Below are 12,384 nucleotides of genomic sequence, written 5' to 3'. Positions count from 1 at the left end.
GTGTGAGAGGGAGGGAGAAATGGCTTAAAAATTTGAGTGTACAACTCACAGCGCTTCCCACATGGAGCACATATAAATATTGTTCCCTGATGTGCAGCTGCAGCTGCTCCTTCCAGCACCTGGCTCTGTTTGTCACCCTGCCCCAAACTCGCTCTTGCAGGCTGGCTCCCACGGCCACCCTCCACCTCTGCTTGCTTCAGGCCTCTCTAGGGCCACATCACCAACTGGGCTTCAGGTGGTCTGAGGGCTTGACCTCTCCCTGCCTGGCTTTTCATCCCTCGTTCCAGTCCCAGCTCTGCCCTGCATGGAAGGACTTGTGCCCCAGTCCGTAGGATTTCAGATGATGATTCCCTGTGCAGACAGGCTCATGGGGTCCCTGTGCTTTGCTGCAGGGCAAAGCCTCAGCCAGTAGAACAGTGGGAATGAGTCCTGATGGTCTGCTCTGATTGGTCACCATTTACTGAATGCCCACCATGCTCAACTCCTCACACTGGCACAATACATACAGGACACACTGAAGCACGAGCGTACAAAACAAGGCAGGAGAGAGGCACCAACTAGACAGGGGCGAGAAATGCGAGACCAGCGTGTGGCATAGACACTGGCTCACGACGTGAAGTACACTTCTCATTGCTCACATGTAATTTTCAGTGTTCAAATTTTCAGGAACTTTTGAAGCCCATGGTTAAGCCAGGGGTAGTTTGACATCAGTCATGATGACAGCATTTACACTATGGAAATTAGCAAATCTTACACATCAGGACTCTCCCATCCCATCATTTCCACCTCCTGGACAGCTGCAGTTGAGACTCAACTGTCCTCACCCCTTCTCCTCCTATTTCTGGGACCCCTTGTGGAGAATATAGGACACCAGCCCACATTATCATGGACTTGGGTAAATGCTGTGCTAAATCTTGGGTTAGATTTGGAGCTTGATGCTGTGAACAGCAGAGGGATTGGAATATGGGGGTCCTAGCTTCCTGCTCACCTACTCTCAGCCATACGGGTATGGGGGAAGGTCAGCTCTATAGCTACAGATGATGAATAAGACATGGCTGGGGCCGGGTGCAGTGGCTCACGCCTGTAATCCCAACACTGTAGGCTGAGGTGGGTGGATCACCTGAGGTCAGTAGTCTGAGACCAGCCTGGCCAACATGGTGAAACCCCGTCTCTACTAAAAATACAAACATTAGCTGGGCATGGTGGCAGGTGCCTGTAATCCCAGCTACTCAGGAGGCTGAGGCAGGAAAATCACTTGAACCCAGGAGGTGGAGGTTGCAGTGAGCCAAGATCGCACCACTGCACTCCAGCCTGGGTGACAAAAGCAAAACTCCGTCTTAAAAAAATAATAATAATAAAAGACATGGCTGGGACATGACAGCCCAAGAGGAAACTGAGGCAAGGCAGGAAGGAGTGCCTGGAGCCCAGGTGTCCACTGGCTTCCAGCACACAGCTACACGTCTTAGACATGGAATGGGATAGCTCCATGCTTTGGTTTCCTAATTTATAAAATGAGGATCCTAATAGCGGCTCACAGATTTTCAGGACTAAGGCTGTAATGCGAGGAACATTGTGACAGAGTGGGTTCCTGCCGCAGTCACTGCCCATCCATTTTGTCACTTAACGTTCCCAACATCCTCACAAAAGAAGCAGGAGAAAGGAGCAGGGACTCATCTGAGTCATCTCCTCCTTTTCCTCTTCTCTGATAATCCCAGTCATTTTTATCCCATGACTAGATTGGGCTTCCAAAAGCTCTCAGCCAGGAGTTCCCAAAACTGATCAGTCATTGGTATCCTCTGGAAACTCCTCAGAACACAGATTCAGGCTCACCAGATAAGAATACCTTGGCGGGGCCCAGGAATGTGCATTTTTAAAGCTCCCTGGGGAAATTGCTGCTGACCTGGAGTGGTGAAGCCCCCGCCCCACAGCGTGCAGGCTCCAGGTGCAAGTCACCAGGACACTCAAGGTGGTCGGTGTCTGGAGATCTCAGATAGGGATAATCCCTTTATTTAGAGGGGGTTTTTAAAATCTTGAAATCAGGAGATCTTTGCAATAAACAATGTGCGTGCCTCCTTGCAAAGTAATGTAAACCAATAACAGGCTCCAATAACGCTATTTTTAAAAGGCTTTAAATAACTTTTTCGATGCAAAACAACCCACTTAACCAGACTTAATTCATTTTATGGCCAGTTCTAAAGCTGAACCACTAGTGTTCCGAGATCATCACTGAACCAAACGGAGCCATTTCATGTCACCACCACACAGGCAACTTGCTCTGTGACATTAAACCAATAGATTCCACGTGGGTGCAGGCCAGAAAGAGTTCTATTTGCGGGGCTCCCTTCACTCCCTCAGTGGCGGGCACTGCCCTAATAGAATTCCCAGTGTTCTTGACTGTGCCTGTTTCATGCACCAAAAGAAAAAAAAAAAAAGTTCTTCATCTGAGCCTCTGGCTCCCGGCAAACCTGGAGATAAGTTCAGCTGATGTGTTTTTCCTGATAAGTTAGTGTTACAGGCTTCACAATGGTGACCTCAAATCCACATTGCGATGGACAGCAGTTCAGCCAACGCACTGAGCTCGATAGCCCACTGCCTGCCTTTTAATTAAAATTCCAAGTTGGTGTTTTTGTTTTCAAAGGAAGGATGGAGCCCATCAAGGTCACTCAGTGCAGCCAGGCGCTGCTGGGAAGAACGCCTCGCTGCATATTTACACTTCAGCAGCTCCTGGGAGGGCAGCACGCTGCCGCAGGAAGGATTTCTAACAACTTTCAGAATGGTTTCCAGATATAAATAGCCGCTATGGCATGATATATTCTAGCAAGAAAGACTGGAACAAAAGTAGGTTATTGACTGGCAGAAGCCTGCCTGCCAGTGGGCACTGGAGCCTCCGGGACTGGGCTCTTTCCAGCTATATTTAGCATCCACATTAATGTACTGCCTGCCGAACAATGCCCTCTAGAAGAGCCACATAAATCAGAGGAGGAAAGATTACTCAAATTTATGAAGCAATCACGAGAGGAACCCCTGGGCACAATCACTGTGATAAATACCTTGTTAAGCCCCCTGCCCATCCCCACCTTATGCTTCCTGTTAACACGAGGGGTCCATTACTGAGCGCTGCTACTTCCCAAAGGAGAAGCCATCTGCATTGAGGAGCTGTGCAGCAATCTGGGCCCAATCCAATCTGGCAAAGCCATTCTTAGAATTAAAGAGATGGAAGAGCCCGCTAAACAAGCATGCTCCCTCCCTGGATTTTTCAGGGTGATCATTTGTTCTTTTCAATCGCAAAATCTTTTTTTTTTTTTTGGTCATTTTGTTCTTTTCAGTCGCAAAATCATTAAATACAGAAGCAAAGAGGTTTTCATGTTTGTTCCTTGACATGATTTTTTATGTAAAGAATTGTCAGGGAGCAATCCTGGCTGAGCGCGGTGGCTCACACCTATAACCCCAGCACTTTGGGAGGCCGAGGCAGGTGGATCACCTGAGGTCAGGAGTTCAAGACCAGCCTGACCAACATGGCAAAACCCCGTCTGTACTAAAAAATAGAAAAATTAGCTGGGTGTGGTGGTGTGTGCCTGTAGTCCCAGCTACTAGGGAGGCTGAGACAGGAGAATTGCTTGAACCCGGGAGACAGAGGTTGCAGTGAGCTGAGATCGTGCCACTGGAATCCAGTCTGGGCGACAGAATGAGACTCTGTCTCAAAAAAAAAAAAAAAAGAGTTGTCAGGGAGCAATCATTTGTTGGACTGTGTTCCCTGGTTCTGGGGTCAAGGATGAGGAGCCCTCGCAGCTTTGAACTCCCCATTTTGACAATGCAAGTGAAAGGACACCTCCCCCCACAGAAGAGCAAGCTGGGCCACATGAGACGCAGCATTGGGTCTTGCATCAAGAGATGGCACCAAGGGCGGCATGCTGCCTGGACAGGAAACTGGATCATTACCTCATTGATTCTGGCTCCTGGTGGGACAGCTGATTCCATGGTGGGCACACAGTGTCATGGCTAAGAATAAATCTAGTATCAGCTCCATCACTTACTGACTCCATGATCTTGGGCAAAATCCTCCAGTTCCCCCAGCCTCTGCTTCCTCATCTGCAAAATAGGCGTAAGAAGAGACCCCACCAGGAGGAGCTACTGCAAAAATAAAACGAGAAAATGCAAGTTGTAAAGCACTTATCGCAGTACCTGGCACATAGTGAGTACTCAAGGAATATTAGCCATTATTTTGACAGATGTTGACGATTCCTCAAACTCTGCCTGCATCTCCCCCAAGCCAGAGAGGATACAGGGTAGACAGGTGAGGTCAGGGCTATCCTGCCAGTTTGCCATTGGGAGTGCCATTCGTTCATTCAAATATGAATTGAGTCCCTACTGTGCAGTAAGTATGCTATGAGTGGGCATCATGTCTGTGCCTTTGTCTTCCCTTGTATGAAGTAGAATTAGGTATCTATGTTCAAAGATCATAACTACATAAATCCAGTCCACTAATTGGCTGATTACATTCACACAGATCATTTTCCTTTTTCATGGTGATAATGTGAATATCATTCACGGCACACAATTTTCAGATATAAACTGAGCCTGAGAAATGTTAACATAATTGGACAAAGCAAAGACCTTTCATGTATTAAGCAATATAGACAGACTGGAAATAAGTTATTTTTCCCTTAAAACTCCAGTGTCTTTTAACCACTTGGAGCAAGATGTCACTATTGAATGGAACAGTGCTAAAAAGTGGTGAGAAAGGATCTTTTGCTGACGTAAGTATTCCTGTAACCTAATGTGCTAAGATCTAAATAATAGAGAACAAAGGGGTGCCTCCACACTCCCCGAAGACAATGGAACTGGCTCCCAACTCTTCAGCTTCATCAGGGTGTGAGTCACTCCGAACAAATCACTTCACCTCTGCAGGCTTTCATTTCTTCATCTGTAAAAAATGCAAATAATGACACCTAACTCCAAGGGTTTTGTGAAGCTTAACTGAGGGAACCTGGTGCTTAGTGATGTGGGACACAGGAAGGAGAGACCCTCCTATCCCTGAGGAATACCCCTCCGCCATCCAGTCTCTACCTAGGGCTCTCAACAGGAGAGTGAGAAGTTTCGAGCAAGGCCAGTCACAGGTGGCCCCTACCCTCCTGTATACCCCCAATGTCTCTACATAGATGGACTTAGATTGCTAGGAACATTAAAGCAGGGTTTGAATTTTACTTCTGCCCTCACCACTCTACTGAAACTCGGCAAGACCTTCTAATCTCTGAAGCTAATGACCTTTGGCCAGGATTCATTTTCCTCCCTCTTTTTGCAGCATTTGACACTGGCTGATTTTCATCTTGAAATCCTTTTCTCTTTTGGTTTCTATGATATGACGCTGCTCGAAGTTTCCTTCTATCTCTCTAATACTTTCCCTCAAACTCCTCATAATAGGCTCCACTTGTCACTCTGATTCATAAACGTGCACCACCCCAACATTTCTAGACCTCTTCTTCTCCTTCTAGATTCTTTCCTTCCATCAATTTTATTCATTTCCACGGCTTCAACTCTCTCTTCACATCTCTCTTTCTAAAACCAAATCTTTATCTGTGGTCCTGAAATATTTTCCTAATCCTACAACAGGTGGTTGAGCACTCAAATACCTACAGGGGCCAGGCAGGTAATATGGTAATATAAGTAACAAGAACAGCCTGGACCGGAGAAGATTATAGGGAGCAGTGGGGACTGCAGCAAAGTGGAGAGCACGTAGTTCACTCATAATTCCACCCTTGTAGTTTTGTAGGAATGAGGGCCCAGTAATTCCAAAGCTTAACATTTTTCAAGAGAAATCAAAAATGCAGCTATAATAAGCAATTAACTTTCAACAAATTCATTTTTAGATGTTGTACAGATCAACCCCATGCAGGGCAAATTGCACCTAAAAGCCAAATGTGGCCCATGAGCACCTAATTTACCTTATCTTTCTAGTCTTACAAGTTTAACTGCCCATTTTATGCCTTATTGCAAAGTCTTGCTGGAGCTTCAAATTTCACATATTCAAACCCACCATAATCTTCCCTAGGCCAGCTCTTCTTACTCATGCCTGTAATTCAGATATTGCCAAACCCATTCCCCCCAGCACACAGGTTTGAAACTTCCACATCATCTTTGACTTATTCACTTCTACTCTCCACTGACCAGCTCTGCTACATCAACTTTGCAATGAGTCTTGAGTCTAAAAGCTCCATTATATGCTCACTGACACCATTAATTCTCCACTGCGATGTTACAGTAGGCTTCCTGGTCTCCCCATTTTCTCTTTCTCCCCTTCTTAATCCATCTACGTACTACTGACCACCTTCCTAAAATACTCCCTTTCATGTAACTCCTCTGCTCAGGAGCTTTACAGCTTCCTATCGACCCATCATCATGAAGTTTAGTGTAGATCCTTGTCAACCTGGCATTCAAGATCCTGCAAACTCAGATACTACCAGTTGTTCTTTAATGTACATTCTCTCCTTCTGTGGTAATAGAACTCCCAGTGATTTGCCAGGAACATAGACACGTAAAACACAGAGTCTGTTTCCCAGCCTCTCTTGAAGTTAGGCATGGCTGTGTGACCATATTCTAGTCAATGGAATGGACATAAAGTTTTATATGGCTGTTTCTGTAAACCTTCTGTAATAGATAAGACATACATGCCACTTCCTCTCCTTCTTCTTTGTCCCTTTCTCCATTCTGATGTCTAAAATATGATTATATTAGTCAGGGTCCTTCAGAGAAGCAGAACCAGTTAAATATAGATATATATAAAAGGAGATTTATTATAGGAATTGGCTCACGCCATTCTAGAGGCTAAGAAGTCCCAAAATCTGCTGTCTGCAAGCTGTAGAGACCCAGGAAAGCTGGTTGTGTAATTCAGCCTAAGTCCAAAGGCCTGAGAAACAGGGAGCCAATGGTGTGAGTCCCACTCCAAGGCAGAGGGGCTGAGAAGGAGGGTACAGGCCTTGGTGTAAGTCTTAGGGTCCGATGGCCCAAGAACCAGGAGCTCCATTGCCCAATGGTGGGAGAAGAGGGATGTCTCAACTCCATCTTTCTGTTCTATTTGGGCCTTAACAGAACAGACCATGCCCAACCACACTGGTGAAGCAGATCTTCTCTCTTCAGTCCATGATTCAAATGCTAGTGTCTTCCAGAGACACACCCAGAGACGATGCTTTACCAGCTATCTGGGCATTCCTTAGCCCAGTCAAGTTGATGCCTAAAGTTAACCATCACAATCTTGGACCATCATTTAAAGACCCACAGTGTAGAGCAACAAGGTAAAAGAAACCTAGGTCCCTGACACAAGGAGCACCATTCCAGCCTGGACCTGCTGGGCTTCACGTATTTATATCTTAAGTCATGGGTGCTTTTGGTTTTCTGCCACTCTTAGCCAAACCTTATTCTCACTAATATAGATTCCCCCTAACCTACCTCTTCCCACTCCCCTAACCTTATTGTATCTATTATTCAAACTGTTCCCCAATATGCACCTGCTTTTCTGCCTCTCTGTCTTTTCTCATACTACATCTGGATTGCTTTTCTCTCATTGAAATTATATCCCTCTGTCAATATCCATCTCAAATCTCATTTTTCACTTTCATAAAAACTTTTTTCTTCCCTCTAATAGCACATGATCTCTCTCATTAACTCTCTCTCTCTTTCTCTTTCTCAATCCCTCTCCCTCTCCCTGAGAGGCATTTTGTCTGTTTCTCTTTCTTCTCCTTGCACATATGTATCCTAACACATGCTCGTACACACACAGCCAGCATGATGCCCCAACATTGCCGGCCTGTGTATGTTGAACAGAATGGGTCCATGATACAATCTGTAGAACTGAATAGAGAAAAATCACCCACAAGGGAAGAGCAAGCAGCTGAGGAATGGGTACAGAGGAAGTCCCTGCAGGTCTTAGAATGTCTGCGGACAAGGGCAGGTTGTGAATAGGCTTTCTGTACATCTGTGAGCTGGAGCTGTTGGATGCACCCGCTGACAGAGCCATGTCTACTTCCCTTCTTAGAGCAACAGCATGGAATCCCACCTTGCCGCTGCTCTCCCTCGGCCTTGCTCCTTCCCAATAAACCCTGGGCAAGAATAGCCTTGGCATTAACCACTTGATCATCAGACCATTTTGATTTTGTATTTGATCAGGCACACGTTTTACAACTATTCACTTGGGCAAACCTCCGCTGTGCCCTAAGATCCACACACCCTTCCAGATTTTTCTTTTGGAAACTGCTCTGAATGACAATAAGAATAGCTTGGCTTGGCAGAGGGTCCAGGTTAGGATTACATGACATATGGCCCTGTTGGATGCAAGCCACACTTCTTAGATTATCCAGGGGACTGGTCTCGGTGCCCATGAGCTACTTACCTAAGAACCCCTTTTACCTCTTCTCACCAGAGAACTTTGACAAAAGATGACATTTGAATATAAATAGCAAAGAATGGAGTGGGAAAGAAGACAGAAATATCCTCTCCAGGCTCCAGGTTACTCTGGGGCTGAGCCTGCCAGGCAGTCAGATGATCGCCCCAATATCTCTCCTGGGTGACATATGTTCTCTCAGGAACTGTGGGCTCTTCAGCAGTCTGGGCAGGAGGCTCGCACCATCTCTGAAAACATAGCTGCTTGCTCCTGCCTCTGTCCTCCCAAATGCACGCCTTTAGATTTCTAAACCTAGGTTGGTGCTGAGGGTGACCACAGATAGGAAGAAAGGAGAGAACATCCGTGTCACAGGCTGGGTGCATGGTGAGGACAGGAAGAACACGGCAGAAGAGGAAGGAGATGGGAAGGGGAGAATGGGGAGAAGCTGGCCTCCCCGGAAGACACTGAGTGTGGCCTGCCGGAGGCTTCTTCTCACTTCCTGAAGCCTCTGTTCCGAGCCATCGATCCCACCATCATCACAGACGCAGAGAGCATTTACCCAGGCACATTCAAAGGGATTAATTTAGACAAAGACCTTGGGATGGACCTTGGGTTTATTGGGTTGTTTTTTTTTTAATCCTTTGCTTTTGCTATTTTTCCTATCCTTGTTTTCATGCACTACTTTTAACTTATTCTTTGTTTTTATTAACTTAACATTTCATCATTTACCTATATATTTTTTAAAGTGTCCAGCACCATCCTATGGTGCCTCTAAGATGTCTTAGATCTGCAGTCAGCAAACTTTTTCTGGAGAGGGCCACATAGTAAATGTGTTTAGGCTTTGCAGGGTTTAAGGTGTCTGTCGCAGTTACTCTGCTGTTGCTGTACGAAAGCAGCTATAGACAAGATGTAAATAAATAAGCGTGCCTGTGTTCCCATAAAACTTTATTTACAAAAATAGGCAGCAAGCAGTTTTGGCCTGGAGGCTGTAATTCATCAACCCCTGCCTTAGATCCAGAACCAGAGCAGATATGAAGAACCCAAGAAAAACAGCTTCAGAAAGAACCAAGTGAGTGAACAAATCTCACTGTCCTTTCAACCAGGCACCCGCTCCTATTCCCAAGCTTCCAGTTCCTGGTGCTAGGGATCATGGGGCCTCTTTGCTCATGTCTGAGTCTCTTAGTAACCGTATTTTTTGGTCTTCAATAATCACCCAGAAACCCTGCTAGTCAGACTGTGGACTGAACCTTTCTCATTCTCACTCATTACTAGCACTGATCCTATACATAGTCTAGTTTTCATCTCCACCTAACATCAGATTATGAGACTTCTTTCCAGACAAAATGCTAAAGAGAGCATAAGGCATCCAAAATATATCCATGAGTCCGGTGAGGTGGCTCATGCCTGTAATCCCAGCATTTCAGGAGGATCACTTGAGCCCCGGAGTTCAACACCATCCTGGGTGATATAGCAAGGCCCCGTCTCTGCAAAAAAAATTAAAAATTAGCCAGGCATGTTGGTGCACACCTGTAGTCCCAGCTACTCAGGAGGCTTAGGCAGGAGGATCCCTTGAGCACAGGAGTTTGAGGTTATATTAAGCTAATTGCACCACTGCACTCCAGCCTGAGTGACACAGAGAGACTGCAAAAGAGGGGAAAAAAATGTATCCACGGTCTTATGAAAGGCACCATAGAGGAGGCAACATATGAGCTGAGTCTTTGCAGGGCAGAGAAGAAAAAAGTTCATTTCAGGTAGAGGGGAAAAAATGACTAAATAGAAAACTGACATGATCAGATTTTAATTTTAGGAAGGTAAATGGCTTCAGTATGCAAGGAACGAGTTGGGCAGGACCAGAGGCAAGGAGACAAAACAATAGGCTGTTACGAGAGCCCAGGCAAGCGAGGATAAAGATCCAATGAAGGCAGTGGTAACACAGCTGGGATGTCATCTCACACATGAACAGTTTCTACTATAATAATGAGAGAATTGAGTGATCCGCTGAATATGGGCAGTAGGAGAGAGGAGAGTGGGGTTAGGTAGTATTTGGGTTAGGATTAGAGAAGGGTTTGGGCTAGAATTAAGGTTAATTACTCCCCATTTGAAAACATGATTCAAAAGATTCTTATAACCCGTCATAATTCGCCCCTTCTAAAACACATTCTTTTTCCCATTTTAATATCTCTAATTATAAGAGGTATGTTCGAACATTCTTTGTGTCTTAGTTTAATTGGCAGTATATTTTATCTCCTAGTGATAGCCGCACAATGAACCATCGTGGATCTTCAAATCGATGGCATCTTGAATTTTATGAAATGTAGTGAATGTGTTCAAAACACAATAGAAAATCAAATGATTCACATTAGGCCAGAGGGAGCAGAGCCATCACTGATGTGTATTGTTTGCTAATCATATTTTAAATCTTGTGTTTTAAACAGCAGATATTTTAAATCTTGTATTTTAAAGCTTGCAGAGACTATGAAGTGCTTCCTTGAAGAAAAGCTAATCAAACTCACTTTTGGGTTCAGGAGAGACTGCAGAGGGTCAGGTAGTTACCTTGGTGGTGTTCAGGCAACGACATGTAGGAACACATAAAAATTAAACAATAAAAATTGAGGTGGATTCTAAAAAAAAAAAAAAAAAAAAAAACCAAAAATGGAGTTCTTAAAAAGAGAAGGTAAGAGATGCAACAGAAAGTATAAGAGTAAATTACGACACAAGAGTTATTGTGGGAATTTAGTTCAGGAATATATCAAGCAAGTGAATTTGGTAAACAAAATAGCTATTTTTAAAATAACTTGTGACTCATTATCAACCTAATGTATGATTTGAGTTCATTCAAATGGGTCTTTTGTTGTTGTTCAAACTGGACCCCGTATCTAATAAACAAAGTGTCATGTGAACATGTTAATTGCCTAAATCCGGAATAGGGCTAGAAATCCTAAAAGGTGCCTAAGCATAAGAAACTAAAGTCTCCCTGAAAAAGAATTCTGTTTTCCTGCTTCTTGGCCGCACATGTAGATGAATATAACCGCCTCCCGTTTGGAATCCCTGACTCTGGTCTTATCTGATCCAATCTACACCTCATGCCTCTACCACCCTGATTCTTCTTAAATACCATTTTCACATCGCTGTTGTACTCCAAAACCCTTAACAGCTTCCTAGTGCCTCACAATTACCGTCTAAACATTTCTGCCTGACTTGTAAGGCCCCTGATCTGGTCTACGTAGCTGACCCAAATTCCCACTCTTTCTTTCCTTGTGGCCTCCACTCCAACAGCTAATCTCAGTCTATCATCTGTACCTTTTCTAAGATATTTTTCTCCCGAACTGATATACCCCCTTTAAAACTCCTGCCCATCAAGGTCCACTCTTTCAGGATCTTCCCCCAACGCAGTCAACAGGTCAGTCAGGATGGTCGCAGTACCCAGAGCTCCCTGAGACACACACTTTTATAACCCAGCCCTGGAGCCACAGCAGTACCAAGGGGCTCCTTCTGCATAGGTGATCATGCTCCATATGACCAAGATCCTTTGGCCAGAGCTGATTGGATAAGGGTAGGCTCCTAACCTAGGTCCATAGTCAACAGGCTGGCCAGGGTCCCATGAATTTGCCAGATGTGAAAGTTCTGCTTGAAAAAGGACGATGAAGTTGCCCAGACCTATGGGATCCCCTCTCTTGGAAACCTCTGCAGAAGACACAGAGAGCAGGAGTCCTTCCAGGAGCAGGAGTGGAAACACCAGCGAGCAGTCAACACTCACAGTAGAGCCTGAGAGGGGAGTCCGGACCTGCTGTGCCAGGCCACGAGACTGCCTTGTTACTAGAATGCTTTTGCATCTGGTACAGCCCCCCAAGTCTAGTTTCCATGGGGCCAGGCATAACACTGTTTTCATTTTCCCTAAGAACCCTGTCTGAAGGACCTTTTCTGGGATCTTGTGAAGCCTGATGACTGAGGTTCCTGTTTCCCATGTATATCCATACAATACCTAAGTGAAACAGAGTAAGTATTAATTC

The sequence above is a fragment of the Pongo abelii genome, chromosome 14 (assembly GCF_028885655.2).
Source record: "Pongo abelii isolate AG06213 chromosome 14, NHGRI_mPonAbe1-v2.0_pri, whole genome shotgun sequence".
In the NCBI taxonomy this organism is placed as follows: Eukaryota; Metazoa; Chordata; class Mammalia; order Primates; family Hominidae; genus Pongo; species Pongo abelii.
The sequence above is the reverse complement of the archived record's forward strand: the minus strand, read 5'-3'. Positions refer to the sequence as shown.